Below are 17,738 nucleotides of genomic sequence, written 5' to 3'. Positions count from 1 at the left end.
AGAAACTGCACTAGACACACGTGCAGCTTGATCCTAATGTGTCTATGATATTGTAATTGAAAGCTATAATTTTAATTTTGCTCATTTGTTGTCACTACTATTGCTTTTATATTCAGTGATATATGGGAATTACAATTTACGAGTAACATTAGTAACAAAAAGATTATGTATTCTTTATGGTCTAGTATGAGAGGAGGTCCATGGGGCCGACACCATGATTTCTCAGACAATGTGACACCGACCCTAGTGACACCTCTGATCGGAACTACAGTTTCACACCCACTTTAGAAGCCTGCACCCTAGTTTACACAAGCCACAGATTGAGAAGGCAGAATGTGTTGGGCCACTTCAGATTGAAGGTGCCAAAGGCCTCTTTTGAACTGAATTTATCTTCCTGCAAACAGAAACCCAGCACAACAGGCAGAGAGCTGGTCTATCCCCATAGGCCAATTCAGACATGCAGTCTAAAGTCACACACTTTGCTCTACGGCAGGGGTCTCAGCCCAGGGGCCAGATGTGGCCCGCAGCGAGCCTCTATCTAGTCTGTGGCGAGCCTTTTGTCCCCTGAAAGCCTCTGGCCCACTTGGTCGAACATGACTGGAGCTGTGCTCTGATTGCATCTGGAGGGTGTTCTAAGGGCCAGGGAGGTTGAATGAACGAGCCCATTCATTCATTTATTCACTCATCTAAGTTCCATATCTAATCTATTTATATAAATTTTATATTTAAATTTTTTTCCAGCCCTCTTCACCGAGCCAGATATTTGATGCAGCCCTCTGGCCAAAAAGTTTGGAGATCCCTGCTCTAGGGTCTCAAGATTGTGACCCTTTCTGCTATATGCAAATATCCAGTGAAGAGAAAGGTAGAACGGACTTAGGACCCAAACCTATTCAATTTTCCAGTGCTGGTGGAGTTGCACCAGTGGGATATGCGCTGAATCCTGCAGTGGAGGGGCAGTCACTGTGTTCTTCTCAAAGTATCGGAACATGTGTTCCCTTACCACAGGGCTACACTGTGGCAACACTGGAGCTGGATAGTTGGATAGGATTTGACACTTACTTCCCCCACAATGGAATCTTCCACGCTAATGTGTATGGAAGTTAAGGGGGGCAGCCTGCTAATTTACATCTTAGGTATGTGGACCGAAGCGCTGTCCTACCACTTTTATCATTTTATTAGCCAGGTCACCTTACTAATACATGTTATCCTGCAGAACATATGCAAATAGGCTCTGTCCTGGAAGTAGCTTTTTGCACTGTGTACCAGCACTTTTAAAAACCTGGAAAGTTCTCAGAGGTACTATCTTCAGCATTACACATTAATGCTTACAATTGATAGTCAGTATGATCAGCAATTACTGTCTTAATAAAGTCCAGGTACTGCCATGTAGGGTATTTGATTCCAGCTGCTTTGATATACCACACAGCAGTGAGCAACAGTGCCCTGGAAAGGGTAAACTGGCTTGAAAGGCACATTCAGCTACAGGAATAGCATTATGACCAACTTAAAACTACAACCCCACAGGCACAGCACATCCAAGGGAATAACACTTAGCAATTCCAGTTGTTCAAAACCTCTAGGAGCCATAGTGAAGCTCATTTGTTAGAATGTGAAAATATTTCAGTTTTTGGAAGAAAAAAACAATTCTGCTATGATAATACTATTCTTGCTATTCTTTTAATCCTTTGCCTGAATTATGTTGGTATCATGATGCCATTTCTGAAGATCATCTGACTGAAATTTCCATGTTGATAGTTGTTTTATCCCCTATCACATCACAGGAAAGATTTAAAGGTGGAGCATGGTTGGGATCTCTTTCTTAAGTGCACTATCAGTGCTGCTTTAAGGGGCTAGAGTGGCGGTCCTCAAACCATAGTGTGAGTTCCAACAAAATAACCCTTCCAGGCATGGCGCAGCGGCAGCGAAACCTTACCATTACACCCCAGCCACTGTTCTTTGTGCCAGATCGTTGCAGAGCCTCGCACTAGAGAGCCGCTGCATATCACCCTAGACGGCTCTGCGCCCCAGTTTCCCAAGGAGGTGGCTTCCTGACACAAGGTTCTGCAATGATCTGGTGCAGATGGCTCCCACAGCTCACTTGGCCACTGCTGTGCGGTGCCCAGAAGGGTTATTCTGGAGAGCCAAATCCTGCCTGCAGGTTGGAATTTGGAGACCTATGGACTAGAAAGACTATAAGCCCCTTGGGGCAAGGATCTCTTTTTCATTCTATGTAAATCTCCACATACATTGGTGGTGTTATACATATAAACAGTTAAGAACCCAGAAACTTAAAGAATCAACTCTTCCCAGCATGAGTCTGTCCATCCTATGAAGTCATTACCAGCGGCCCTGTTGTCAATACTAAATGGTTGGCAACCTTCAGTCTCGAAAGACTATGGTATAAGCCTCCAGCACCCAGTATTCCCAGGTGGTCTCCCATCCAAGTACCAACCAGGCCTGACCCTGCTTAGCTTCCGAGATCAGACGAGATCGAACCTGACATTCAAGTGGCAGCAACCTGCAACACGGCCTTTTCTGTTGTGGTGTCTGGCCTCTGGAATTCCTTCCCCCTCAAACTTAGGACTCTCCCCTTATTGGAGTCCTTCCATACGGGTCTGAGGATCTTTTTTATTCCACATCATTCTTAAATAGGTATCATAGGCTTTTATTGGCTAATTTTATTATATTGCTTATTATTGTTTTACAGAATTATATAAGCTGCCTTGAGCTCCCAGAAGCGTGGAAAAGCAGGGTATAAATCTTCCAGATAAACAGAAAATAATAATACAGGCCTGCACACATGTTGTTGTCTTAAAAGCTAGACCTATTCTTGAGTATATTTGGAGTGCTGAATCCATAATGACATCCATTTTGCCCTATTCACTCTAGTTTTGAGGGTATGACATAACAACCTTACATGCCGATTCAGTAATCTTCCTCATGAGAAAGCCATGACTTTCTCGTAAGGAAGTTCCCCAAGACTTGAGCCAATTGGGCAAAACCGATGCCATTTTTGGATTCAGCAACTCAAAAGTATCCTAAATTTGTTCAAACATCCTTGGCAACTTAAAAAAAAAAGTGGGGTGTGGGTTTTTTTTGTAGGCTTATGCAATAGGGAGAATAATGTGGAACTGGCCAAAAGAAATCTGCTTAAAACTATAATGTGTACAAGTGTATTTAAAACCCCATGCCAATCAAAAAGCCTCTAAATTTAAGCTTGTACAAAAGTTGGTGCTGGATACAACTGCTTGCTAACCGCACACTGTCAAGACTTAATAAAGAATCCAGGAGACTGTCAACATGTATTCCATATAAAGCAGATTGTGATGTAAAATGTTTCAGATGTAATAAGGACATCAACCTGCTCACAAACAGTAAGAATTCTTTTTACGTAACTTGCAGCAATCTCATTGCTTGATCATAAATTTCAAAAATAAATGTTATAGCTCATTGCAGACCCAGCAACAACAAGTGGACTTCAAAAAGCACACAGGATAAGAGTTAGGGGGAAAATAATATTTATGGGTTGTATCTTGAATGTAGGGAAAGAAAGCTTTTACAACCTTTTCTCCTTCATATAACTGCGTATAACATCATATAACCAATTTTATTTTTCACATTTATACACCACCCTTCTTCTAAGGGACTTCCCTTGGAACTATTCAGGTTCCTTTCCCCTCTCATGGCAACCATGAAAGACAGATTAGGCCGGTAGATTGTGAATGGCAGAAGACTACTCAGTAAGCTTCATAGTTGAACAGGGATTTGAACCCAAGACTTCAGATCTAAGTCCAACACTCTAACCTAGCAATTTTCAACCAGTGTGCTGTGGAACACTGGTGTGCTGCCATGGGAGTTTTGGGAAGGCTCATTTATTGGTAGGGTTACTGGGGATGCAAGCCCCTCACTGGCAGTGTGGCACTCAATGAAGCCAACAAGTCGTGTTATCAAACACCATGAAGGTTTATATTGGATACCGAGATTAATGTTTCCTAGTCATTGCCTGAGAAAGGTGAGAGCATTTGACAACTACTAAGGAAAGTCTTAACATTACCACTTGAATGAAATTGCTGTTAGTCATCTTTGTTTTACAGTTTCCTAGGCAAGAGATCCCTCACAAATCAGAGCAGAAGACTCAAGATGATATGATGATGTACATGACTGTGGCTTCCTTACTTATCTTACTCTTATGCTTGCAACAATAGACAGACATACATGGAAATTTAGTTGGTGAATCTCTCCCACACACACACCCGCAACTTATCCTCATGTCATGAAAAGCTTCAACAGCTAAATTTCTGCATGTCCAGTTACAATTAATGCACAAAAGTTAGACTAATAAAAAGATGAAAACCGTAATCGTGGTAGGTTGCATGCAGAAAGCCCCATTACTGGTATTTCTAGAATAGGGCTGAACCTCTGTCCCAAATCCTAAAGGGCTGCTGCCAGTAGACAATGACCGAGATGGACCAAGGGTCTTACTCATTATAAGCAGCCTCCTTTGTTCAAGCACTGGTGAACAGAAAGTGTTCTACCACTTCAGGGTTCTGCCATCTCATTCTGTGTAGCATACAGACCAGGGCTACGTCTCCCTGGCTTCAACAAGACTTATGTCTGAATAAATCTGTATGCTGCTGATCTGTAAGCTTGGCTTAAATTGGTCTGCAAAGGAGAGAAGCATAAAAATTGAAGGTTTCACAGAATTTGAAGTGATCAGCAGTAGAAAACTAGGCTTCAAGTCCACTCTTTACTTAAATCAAAATGCATGTTAAGAGTACATATTTCCTGAATTCCAGGTTTGGGGTACCACAATAGAAATAGACCAAAGAACAGTTAGTTATGAAAGTAGTAATGATATTCAATTAATCAGTATACATCACAGGAAAAAAAAAAACATTCATGCTTTCATTGATAACTCAGAAACATAGGACAAACTGGAGAGATTTGCACAAACAACCACAATCTCATAATCCTAGCTGAGGATGCCTTATGGTTGTTCCAACTAGGCCTCTGTTAAGCATAACTTAAACCAAATAGTGAGCCTCAGAGCAATTAAAGGCTCATGAGGTGAAAAGGTGAACATACAAAGCATATCAAATTTGCAGCACAAATGACACAAGGACGGCAGCTCAGAAGTAAGGACCATTGAGCTCAGGGGAGACTACAACAAGCTCTAGTCTAGCAGGCAAGCGTACAAGTTTCAACTGAGAGCATGAAACTTTGATCATGCAAGTCACTGATCTTCCTTTAATCAAAGACTCTATTGGGAAGAGAACCAAAGTAGTTCTTCTACAGAGATACAAGAGGTGAGTTTCCAACTGCAATATCGTGCCCTGGTGAGGGCAGGCATATATAACATAATTATATGTTCCCCTTCCCCTTCAGTGCAGAAAAAGAAATCATGAATTCCACTTTATGCCTCTAGAAGAAAGGCAAATATTATCCCAGATGTGTGTGGTGTATCTAATTTACTGGGCAATATTTTTAGATGGAACCATGGAACTACAGAGCATCCCCCTGTAGCAAGCTCTCTTAAAACTTTGGCCACAACTGTCCAGAATAGGAGAACGCCATGGTTAAGTGAGCCCCAAGTAAATGTGACACAGTAGGTAAGTAATGTTTCTAAAGTAGTGGTTGGAGGCAGAGAATGCAACACCAAACAGAGCTGCAGTAGGGAGACTTGAGAGCTTTGCCCCTAGATGAATCCCCCCCCCCACCATGCCATTTAAACAGAAAACACCTAACTTTATCTCACTTAAAATTGCATGTTTGGGAAGGTAAAACTGGGAGTAAAACTGCTGCGGGGGACACAGCCCATAAACTTCCTACTGTTTTGAGAACACACACACCCCAGCCACTATTTTTAAAAAGAAACTAACAAGCCACCAGATTACATAAATCATGCACTCATTACATAATTAGTGTAAAGACACAAATTAGAACTTCCTCAGCCATAACTCAGAACTTTCAGCCACAAATCAGAACTTCCCCATTTCAAATCTCATCTCTGCCACACACTCACTCAGCAAGCTGCTCTCTCAAGCTTCAGTTCCCAAGTTACAATATGGGGATAACAATACTGTACAGGACTTCGGCCATTTCTGTCCAACATTGCATATACGCAACAGGGATCAAATGTATACATCTGTGGGCTGGGTAGAAATGGGTTAACTTACACAGTTGTTGTTAGGACAATATAAAGCACTACACATGAAGCACTTTATAACGCTAAGTAAATACTGTGTTATGAAACCAATATGACAACTGGGAATCAGAGCATGTTTTAACAGTAAGCAATTACTTGAAGCATCTGTGGGACTAAATGGTCAGTTTTTGGCATATATGCAATTTCAACACTTGTGGAGTCTGAAGAAATGTGGCAAGTTCCACATCAAATCAGATTCAGGACATTCCCATAAAAACTGCCTAATGACAACACCTTTTTTAAACTTTCTCCAGAGTCCAAGTCGAAGAGCTGCTTCACACCACCAGAGTCAGATTTGAAATTTGCCCAAGTTGAATTTTATGGGCAAGAAGAGACTTCTCCTGAGCTGTTCAACTTGTGTTAAGATTGCCAGGCAACTCACAAGGAGCTGACCCAGTTTTCAATGTCCTTCAAGTTCAAAAAGTGGGTCAGCTCATCCTGGGCTGCACGCATGGGAGCAGACAGCAAACCACTCAAGCATTTATTTTTCCATCTGTAAAAGGTGGCCTTGGGTTAATTTCATCGCAGTCTTCTACTTCACCGGAATATCAACTCGATCTGTCTTCCCCATTATTCACCCTGGTCAGGCATAAAAGCAGACTACAGGTTTGTCAAAACTCTTACAGTAGTTTGCTGGTACATTAAGGGCTTAACCAGACATTACAGAAATCACAGGACCAATAAGTCCTCCAAATAACTTAATTGGAAGCAAGTCCTATTGTGTTCAATGGATCCAAGTCTCAAGTCAGCGTGTCCTGAACTGCAATATTATTCTCCTTTCTCAGAATGTCTAGGTAACCACAAAGTGTGAAATGACATCTTTGTACTATGTTTTGCCCAACTCCCACTCACATCCCACTGTCAGTTACAAAAGCAGAGCAATGGACATCATCACAATGTCACATATTTTGTTTACTTAGATGTCATAATGAAGAAAGGATAAACAGGAGGCAATGTGTGTTCTGCATCTCTTGTAATCTCTACATAATTACTACTAACCAAGTTATGAACAGAGGTGAAATGTTAAGATTTTGCCTGCACTGTATTCCATAATTTGTCTATTTCTGTCCTTTTTCATCATTGGCCCTTACTCTCTCAAAAGATGCAACCACACTTCCAAACAAGAAATGAAAAAGCCACAGAATGACAAGGAAAGCCAAGAGTCACTGTTACCTAGCTGCATCAAGGGCTACTGATGAAACTCAATTGGGTGTGTTGAGGATGGATAGCAAAGATGACCAAGCACCAATTCTAGATTACTAAAAAAAAATTCTCACTGAACCTACAGCTATAGGTCCTAAATGCTGCATGCTTAAAAGCCATTTCTACCCAGTTGCATTTACACAACAGGGATCAAAACGGCCACAATGCCAGAAGATTGGAGGATAGCAAATGTCACGCCTATCTTTAAAAAGGGAAAGAGGGGGGACCTGGGAAACTATAGGCCGGTCAGCCTAACATCTAAACCGGGTAAGATGGTGGAATGCCTCATCAAAGATAGGATCTCAACACACACAGATGAATAGGCCTTGCTGAGGGAGAATCAGCATGGCTTCTGTAAGGGTAAGTCTTGCCTCACAAACCTTATAGAATTCTTTGAAAAGGTCAACAGGCATGTGGATGCGGGAGAACCCGTGGACATTATATATCTGGACTTTCAGAAGGCATTCAAAACAGTCCCTCACCAAAGGCTACTGAAAAAATTCCACAGTCAGAGAATTAGAGGACAGGTCCTCTCATGGATTGAGAACTGGTTGAAGGCCAGGCAACAGAGAGTGAGTGTCAATGGGCAATTTTCACAATGGAGAGAGGTGAAAAGCGGTGTGCCTCAAGGATCTGTCCTGGGACTGGTGCTTTTCAACCTTTTCATAAATGTCCTGGAGACAGGGGTGAGCAGTGAGGTTGCAAAGTTTGCAGACGACAACAAACTTTTCTGAGTGGTGAAGACCAGAAGTGATTGTGAGGAGCTCCAGAAGGATCTGTCCAGACTAGCAGAATGGGCAACAAAATGGCAGATGCGCTTCAATGTCAGTAAGTGTAAAGTCATGCACATTGGGACAAAAAAAATCAAAACTTTAGATATAGGCTGATGGGTTCTGAGCTGTCTGTGACAGAGCAGGAGAGAAATCTTGGGGTGGTGGTGGACAGGTCAATGAAAGTGTTGACCCAATGTGCGGCGGCAGTGAAGAAGGACAATTCTATGCTTGGGATCATTAGGAAAGGTATTGAGAACAAAACGGCTAATATTATAATGCCATTGTACAAATCTATGGTAAGGCCACACCTGGAGTATTGTGTCCAGTTCTGGTCGCCGCATCTCAAAAAAGACATAGTGGAAATGGAAAAGGTGCAAAAGAGAGCGACTAAGATGATTACGGGGCTGGGGCACCTTCCTTATGAGGAAAGGCTACGGCATTTGGGCCTCTTCAGCCTAGAAAAGAGACGCCTGAGGGGGGACATGATTGAGACATACAAAATTATGCAGGGGATGGACAGAGTGGATCGGGAGATGCTCTTTACACTCTCACATAACACCAGAACCAGGGGACATCCACTAAAATTGAGTGTTGGGAGAGTTAGAACAGACAAAAGAAAATATTTCCTTACTCAGCGTGTGGTTGGTCTGTGGAACTCCTTGCCACAGGATGTGGTGATGGCGACTGGCCTGGACGCCTTTAAAAGGGAATTTGACAAATTTCTGGAGGAAAAATCCATTACAGGGTACAAGCCATGATGTGTATGCGCAACCTCCTGAATTTAGAAATGGGCTATGTCAGAATGCCAGATGCAAGGGAGGGCACCAGGATGAGGTCTCTTGTTATCTGGTGTGCTCCCTGGGGCATTTGGTGGGCGGCTGTGAGATACAGGAAGCTGGACTAGATGGGCCTATGGCCTGATCCAGTGGGGCTGTCCTTATGTTCAAATGTGTACACCTGTAGGCTGGGCAGAAATGAGTTAAGCAACCAAACATGCAAGACGTGTAAACTGCTGAGAAGAATAAAATGGAGGATTCAACCCAAAAGGGTAGCCAGTCTGGAAATTAATTAAGCAGATCCCTTTTTTATCACCACTACTGCCATGAAATCATGTTAAAAATGAACTGACTTCTTTAACCCCTTGATTAGAGGCTAAATTAGTAGCAGGCTAACATTCCAGTTTCAAATTACAAATGGCATCTATATAAAGAATTAAAATAAGAAGTACTGGACCATTTCTAATCAATCGGTAATGCAAGCATAAATTTAAAAAACAGCTTTGGAAGGGTTGCCACTTTTTTTGTGAAATCATCCATTGTGGCTGCATGAAAGCAGAAATTTAACAAGTGAAGTTTCTCCCACCACTACAGCACCTGCTGAATTTCTGCTGCCATTTTTTTTAGGCACAGAAACCTTTCTAGAACAGAAAAGTTTTAAATGAGGAGTCAATAATTAGAAATCTAGCTTCTGGAAAGGTGCCAAGTTAGTGTTAACTGGGGCGAAGAAAATGGCCTCAGCTGCAATCAGAAGTGCATGCTAGCGAGTTCTCACCATCTCTAAAGTAGGTGTCCAGGAAACATTACTGAGCTGCTCAGCTCCATTTAGTAGTTTACATCATCTTTGGAACTCTCTGCAAGTTGTTCATAAATCTGTCATGCACCAAAGGATTAGGAGAGAGTAGCAACAACAAAAGACTGAAATGCGATAGTGTGCGAGCAATGGAACCCTCTGAAAGGAGAGTCCCAAAGCACACCTGGAGGGGCAAGAAGTAGGTCACCTTGCTGATATTAAGCAGCTATGGTCAATATACGGACGGGAAAGCCCATGCATGGTGCCCTGAATGTTATAATGGAAAGAGGCAGGGTACAAAATGTAGTACACCAAGAGCCCAAGCCTATGCTTGTCTACTCAAAAGTAAGTTCCATTATAGTCAATGGAGCTTACTCCCAGGAAAGTGTGGACAGGATTGCAGCCCAAGTCCCCTACTTACAGAAAGGTTAAGTTCTGCAGATCTGTTTGTAACATGAAATTGAGGTAGGTTGGAACAGCCCGTTCTTGCCAACTCAACGCTATTACACCTGTGCAAAAGGTGTAAAGAAAGTACCACACCTGCACAAAAACGCCAGTACAGCTGCCTGTTATGTGGAAATCTGTAAGTCGGACGTCTGTAAATCTGGGAGCCTGTGTGAATACATAAAGTCTCTTTAGAAGTGTGATATATCTTGCAGTTGGTCCTCCTTTTCTATGTCAACTTTAAATCAAATTGAGAATTGAATACGCCAATAAAATAAAATTCGCCTAACAGACTGTAATGCAGTTAACAAGGCCATCTTTCCCCCTCCCTGTCACATGGAGTTTGCCTGGCCTACTATCTTAAAGCCACAAAATAGTCACTTCTGAGCAGCGCTGGGACAATCTAAGTTGCTTCAGCAAAACAACTTCTTGCATAGGACAGCTTGAGCATTGCTGTCATCATCACCCCCCAAGTTTTTCTCATGTCACTTCTTTGCACCCTTCTGGTTCCCTTGCAGGCATTGACTGGAAAGTAGATAATAGTGTGGCTGAATGTGAAGGATATGCAAGCCCTTGTCCCTTTAAAAATTGTGAAGAGCAAAATGTCAGCAGGTGCCATTTTCTTACCCCTGCTTTGTGTGACCTCCTACACAGGTACTACAGCCCTTTATGTTTAATGGTTACCGATTGAAGGGGGGAAAAAAACACAAAGCACAAATGCTAAACACACACACCCAAGCTTTTCATATTTCTTGGGACACAAACCCTATTTGTTGTTTCCGCCAAGTGAGGTTGCAACCCTACTACAGGTAGATTACCCCTGATCTGGACTATTCCAAAATCCAGGTATTTTTGTCCAAGGTTAGTTGTGGGCAGTATGAACACTAGAAGGTCTTGCGCGCATTTCCATGTCCAGCACAGGTACAAGCTGCAAGTGCTATTCTCTGCTCTAACCCTAACCCTGTACAGACACTGTTGAGAAATGTCAACAAGGCCTGCAGACACCCGTATGGGTCACAGCGAAAAGAGCAAGAGCGCATCTCATGATATAGATGCAATTATTTTCAAACCAGACACATTCGGATACCATCCTGCCACAAGCAGTCCGGATAAGGAATACTCCACCTGTGCGCACTGAGGAAACACTCCGTTCGGGTTGTCAAACCGATGCACAGTTCCAGCAGCCACCCTCTGTAGTGTGCATAAGTCAGCAGACACCTGTATGGGTCATGACAGTGAAGTCAAGGAGAGCAAGAGGACGAACTTCTCATTCCGTGGATGCAAGCAGTGCGCATAAGGGATGCTCAACCTGTACATGCGTGGGAGGCATGCAGTCCCACTGCACGGGGTTATCCCAGCTGCTGCTGGAGGTTCCCCTGGCAACCGAGAAGCACAGACCAGGCTGAGGAGCCTCCCACAAAGCCCAGCTTAGAGATGATTTGGGGAACTCCAGTGGAGTTCTGGTGCTGGGGATCCATGCGCGTGCATGCCATGCCCGGGACAGGCACTGACCCCCGCGAGCCCAGATTAGGTCACTGGATGCTGCTGCTGCTGCAGCAGCAGCAGCAGGCTCAAGCCAGCCGAGCCGCCCTAATCCTCGGCGGCCCACACTCACCTCTCAAGGAGACACCCAGCAAGCGCGCGCCAAGGGCCCCCTTGGTCCCTCTGCTCCCGGCCTGAGCAGCTTGCAGTCCTGGGAGAAGCACCGCAGCAGAAGGCAGCGCTGGCTGAGGCTGCTCTCGGCTCTCTCCTGCTTTCTTGTTGTTCCTGCTGCCGCCAGGCGCGCGGCTCTCCCGGTCCCCCTTGGAGTGCGCAGGAGCAGCGCATTGTTAGCAACAGCCGAGCCGGAGGACGCCGAGTGCACCTGCAAGAGGAGGAGCCTCCAGGCCGCCGGCAGCCCAGTGCGAAGAAGAGGTAGGCGGCGCGTTGCTGCTGCTCGGCGGCCTCTCCCTCCCTCCAGAAAGTCCCCGCAGGAGCTGCCGGGGTCTGTCTGCAAGAAGCTGCACCGAGCAGGGGATGCTTCAGCGCTCCCCTCCACCGACAGCCCGATCCTAGCCACACTTTCCTGGGAGTAAGCTGCATTGACTCTAATGGGACTTCCTTCTGAGTAGACATGCATAGGGTTGGGCTGTGAGTCTCTTTATGCAGCTGGGGAGGAGGGGAGACTGATCTCTGCTTTTGTATCCCCCCCCATGCTGTAGATGCCAAATCTGACAGACTTTCCTATGCAATTGCAGTTTTGCCTGCAAAAAAAAGGAATGTCTGGTTTTCTGGATCATTTTTAAGGAAACTGGCCCTACAGTAGAATTGTGGGTTGATGAAGTGTCACAGGATTTGGGATTAGTGTTGTTCCCCCCCCCCCCATTAGATTTGGTTGTGGAGTCCATCACAGGTTACAAGCCATGATGACTACAGGTGGCCCTTGGTATCTGTGGGTTCAGTACGAATGAATTTGAATTTCCACAGGTTCCAAACCTGCAGGTTGCAGCCCTGTATATGCAGCTTCCAGGTTTTAGAGGTAGCCCATCTCTGAATGCCAGTACAGTAGAGTGGCAACAGGATATGGGTCTCTTGTTGTTTTGTGTGCTGCCAGAGGCACCTGGTGGGCCACTGTGAGATACAGGAAGCCACTATGGGCCAGTGGTGGGCCACAGGCAGCTGGACTAGGCAGGCCTTTGGCCTGGCTCCTCTTATATTCTTATGGTTTTTTGCTTAGTTTATACACAAACACACACACACACACAGTGGCACTGCTGACTGACTGGAGAAGTTACCTGAAAGATGGAGTGGAAATTATTTCAATAAACATATTTATTGCTCAATTGCATCATTTTAAATGTACATGTGTGCTTTTGTGTACGTAGCAGCAATAATGTCCATTTGGTTATCAAGAGCTTCTGACCTACGCCTTTAACATATGACGCCTTGGTCGTGTGAAGTTTTTCACACTGTTGCATCTCAGTGCAAAGGAAAGCTTTATGTCATTGATATCATATGAGTTTCATACAGCTGGCTGAATAGCATTCATGGTGAGAGCAGAAGTGGTGCCATTAAGCAGGTGATGACCAGAAATCAGCACTTTGTTCCCACCTTCTTATGTTCTTATGTTCACCTTACTTATACATGTGTCTGAAGATTGTCCTTGAAGTTTTGTAAATTCAGCCCCTTATTCTAGACTTCTAAATGATGGTGGGACCACAATATTTTTTAAAAGCTGTCTTTCTGTTCTTCTAAAAAAAAATAAGCATGTCTAAGGTGAAGGATGTGCATGCTGTGACTTCTGGATCAGGCCCAGGGCCCATCTGGTCCAGCTTCCTGCATCTCATAGTGGCCCACCAGATGCCTCAGGGAGCACACAAGACCACAATATACTTCCATCTCACTGCCATTCCCTTGCACCAGGCTGGATGTGCATTCAGAGACTCTCACCCCTCATTTCCCTGTATGGTGGAGATGTGTCTATTCAATCAATACTCTGAGGTGAACAAATGCATGGGAAAGACTTTCAAAATTCTTCAGTGCTACAGTCCTACACATACTTAGTTGAGAATTATGCCCAACTGAAAGCAGCATCCAGTAAGCATTTCAATCTCCTTGAACTGGACGTTCTGTGGAAGTTCTGAAATTGTACCATTCTTCAACAGGAAAGATTTCAAATCATTCACAAGTGCATTCATTCAAGATGCACCAGAAGCTGCTAAATTGGGTGTCATTCACAAGTCTGACCCAGTTGACCTAATCCTGAAGGCACAGGCAGTAGTTCACAAGCTGCTGAGTGCTGCTAGTTTTAGCCACACCTACTTGTGAGCCGATCCCACTTGGGGGACCTTATTTCTTAGTGAGTAAGCAGCACAGTAAACATCCAAGTATGGGGGAGAATTTACTTCCCAATACAGTATATAAATAAGTATTGGCCTGCATGGGAATGCAAACAATGTGCTTTGCTGTCAGCAGTAGGCAACGCATGGGAAGGAAAAGAGCAGGCCCTGGGAAGTTTCCAGAGCCAAGGGCAGAGCGGCTTCTTTGCCTTCCTCTTCCTTCATACACTTGCCCCCCTTTCAGCAGCGCAGCTTCTGCTGAGGTGTCACTTCACAGCTGAGAGGTGGGGAAGATGGTGGTGCTGGGATAGTGCAATTGTCATGTGGGCCAGTTAAAGAGCTTCAGTGAGCCATATCCAGCCCACAGGCTGTATGTTTGACACCCCTATTCTATGGATTAAATTTTCATTCAGCTGTTAAAAGCACAGAAAACCCTGTCAGAAAAGCTGGCAACTCTAGATATAAAAGAACCCTAATTATAGATTTGCACATAGATTACAAACAACTCTCATTTTAACTGTTCTAGAGCAAGTGGCTTTTCACATTTAAGAACATAAGATCCAGCCCTGCTGGATCAGGCTCAGGGCCCACCTTGTTCGGCTTCCTGTATCTCACAGCGGCCCACCAGATGGCTCAGGGAGCACATAAGACCACAAGATACTTGCATCTGGAATTCTGCTTACCCTCACACACCCCAACAAAGACACCAGACTGCACTTGGGTTTAACTTGTACCATATTAAGCCATTTCTGCCCAAAGGTGCATATATGCAACAGGGATCAAATGGGCTGGGCAGAAATGGATTAAACACAGGCAGTGACCTTTTTTTTTTTTTTTTTTACACGCATGAGACCTACTGAATTTCCATTCCCATGAGAATTACTGAAGTGCTTCAAGATAATTTGGTTGAAAGATACAATTGGTTTGTTGTTAGTGTTGCTCTTCTCAGGTTACTCCAGAACAGCCCTGTGAAGTCATTAGAGACTATGTGCCTTCAGCCAGAACTAATAGTGTGCAATTAGCACACATGATATTGTACATCAGACACTGTTCTCCCCTATAAATTTGCCATCTGGGCCAATATAAAAGATACATTAGCAATGGAGAGTGGAATCTATAAGTCATTCTATTCCAGGGCTGCACAAAACTTCATGCAGAATGAGAACTACAGAGAGCATACTTGACTCTGTTGCCAGGGTAAAGTTCAGTTTGCATATCCTGCATTTTCTAGTTGCTTCCAATGTGATTGTATCTCCCTTGAAATGTTAAGATAGTTAGGAAACACTTTCCAAATAAGTTTGATTGCTGGTGAACAGCACCCCAAGCCCAACCCAATACAGTGGTATTGTAAAAGGTTCCAAGGCCCTGCCCAGGATGAATTCTTATTTGACATATGACACTGGCCAAGTTTATGAGGTTCACTCATCCCATACAAACTGAGGGTCTTGTTTGACGGCAAGCAAGGCAGTATGCTTGCCAACAAAACAGGACTGAGTCTGGCTCATGTGTGTTGCCTTGAATGGAAGGAAGAAGAATGGAAGCATGGAAGAAAGGTGAGATATAAATGCAAAATATACCTCAGGAGACTTATTCCCAGAAAAGTGTGCATGAGATTGCAGCACATTCCTAACCAGGTCTACTCAGAAGTAGCCTTAGGCTACAATCTACAATCTACAAGGCTACCACACTTTCCTGAGAGTAAGCCCCATGGAACAAAATAGGACTTGCTTCTGAGTCGACCTGGTTAGGATTGTGCCCTATATGGAGACTTATGTCCTAGAATGGAGACTGGAGAATGTCCTAGAATAGGATTTATCACCTGCAGAGGATTATTGGTAGCCGCAAGCAAGTTGTCCTTCTAGCAGTTTGTCCACCCTAATAATTCTTAATGTTTGCGCAGCACTTTTGAAGTATTCGAAGTGCTCCACATGTATGATGTTGATGGAATCCTTACAACTATCCTGTACAGTAAGTATGTCCACATTGCAGCTAAGCAAGGCTGAGGCCAACTACTGAGTTCATGGCAAAGGCAAGACTCAAATTGGGGAGCTCCTGATTTGCAGCTCAGTATCAGCCACTATGCCACAGGCCCTCTCACTGAGAAATTCCTGATATGTGGTTAGTAGCATGAAATGGGGGGGGGCACACCAGTAATTGTATGAACAACCCAAGTGTTATACACCAGAATCTAGAAGAACTTGATACAGATCAAATTGGACCCCAGTCTGTATGGGATCCAATCCAAAATGAAGGTGGTGGTGTAGTTTGAGCCAGTCTAAAGGAGACTGTTTCCTAGACTAGTAACTGGTCTGCTTAATTGCTCTTTCTAAAATTTGCAATTAAAGCTTTAGTTGATTTAATCCTATCAGCTTGTAGAGCTGCTCATTACCACGTGCTGTAGCACTGAGTAATTGCCATCTGCCTAGCATCTACCTTAACGCTGACTACCTCTGTAAAAGTGTGCCTGGTATATGGTGCAACTCAAAACATTCACTAGACAAGCCTTCCAGCACCATGCTGCTCAGAAGCAAGTCTCATCCAATTCAATGGGACTTACTCCAAAGTAGGAATGTATAGGATTGCAGTCATAAAGAGCTTCAAGGCCACCTATGCTGCTCTGAGCAGCATGGTGATCTCTCCACTAGTGTGTGGGAGAGAGGGGGGCCATGTGGTTGGCAACTGTGGCAAGGTCTGACAACAGACAGTGCTATAAACAGAATGCATTTACTGATTGGCAATATGTTCACCATCACCACTGAAGTTTGAAACTCAGATCTAAAAAGAAGGGGTGGCACACAGTTGTGCTCACAGAAAAATACATTGGTTTATTCTCTCCTCTCTTCCTGTCTACATCGCTGAAGAACCATCTAAATTCTTCCACTTGAGAGGCAAATTATCTCTGAATACATACCTCAGTATACATGGAAACAGGGAGGGAGCCCTCACTGACATTAAGGCCTAGAAGACAGCTACAAGGCAAATTTTCTAACATTGTGTTTGTCAGGATTGGATTATAAATAATTTTGTCTTCTCAACATGAGGCAACAGTCCAAGCTACCTCCACTCTCTGATCAATTCTCAGCTGAATTTGTTTTCAAATGCAGAGACAAAAAGATACAGGGGGCCGTATCCATTAATTCCATAGCCACGGATTGGATCCGCGGGCCCCCAGCACTCACCTCCGGAGGGTCCTCTGAGCCCAACAAAGGCTGCAGACCCATCTGCAGCCCCCGCCAGGCTCAGACTGAGCTTGGCAGCTAAAAACACATGACTTCCACTTTCAAGGAGAAACCAGAAGTGTCTTACAAGTCATTGGGAGGCCTACAGAACCCCCAGGGGGGCAAAATAGCAGATGCAGACTTGAGAAGCCCCATTGCAGGGTTTGGGACTTTCCCTAAGGAGACCTTCAGTGGCCTTGGTGGTGCCGCTGGATGCAGCTGTAGCTGTTTTGGTGCTGCTGCACCCAGCAGAGCTGCCAGCTTCAGGATTGGAGTGTCGGTACTTTTTGTAAACCTCCTTGAGCACCTCCTTCCCACAAGGAGAAAGATGCAGGTTATCAATCTTTTAATAAAGGGTTGCAAGAGAACATTTTTCTCATTCCTTTATCAAGAGACTGTTTCATTTCTGCCACTATTTTGTGGTCAATGCTACTGCTTCACAGAAAGATCTCTGAAGACAAGATGTATATAATTGTCACATAATCCGCTGGATAAGGTATACCAACAG

At 44.1% G+C, this 17,738-nt stretch overlaps 1 protein-coding gene across 2 annotated transcripts in view; it reads right to left on the bottom strand.

Moving 5' to 3' along the window:
- KLHL32 (kelch like family member 32) overlaps positions 1–12,055 on the bottom strand; it is a 77,355-nt gene extending 65,300 nt beyond the window's left edge. The window contains exons 1-2 of one of the 2 annotated variants that reach the window (XM_066612845.1): positions 11,810–12,055; positions 11,320–11,412 (exon numbers count right to left, since the gene is read on the bottom strand). The gene's annotated coding sequence lies outside the window, so the exon portion shown is untranslated. The remainder of the gene's footprint in view (positions 1–11,319; positions 11,413–11,809) is intronic. The other variant, XM_066612852.1, reaches the window with a different exon arrangement.
- Between the last annotated feature and the right edge of the window lie 5,683 nt (positions 12,056–17,738).

This window comes from Tiliqua scincoides, chromosome 1 (assembly GCF_035046505.1).
Source record: "Tiliqua scincoides isolate rTilSci1 chromosome 1, rTilSci1.hap2, whole genome shotgun sequence".
NCBI classification, from domain to species: Eukaryota; Metazoa; Chordata; class Lepidosauria; order Squamata; family Scincidae; genus Tiliqua; species Tiliqua scincoides.
Note: the sequence above shows the minus strand (reverse complement) of the source record. Positions and strands in the feature narration are given on the sequence as shown.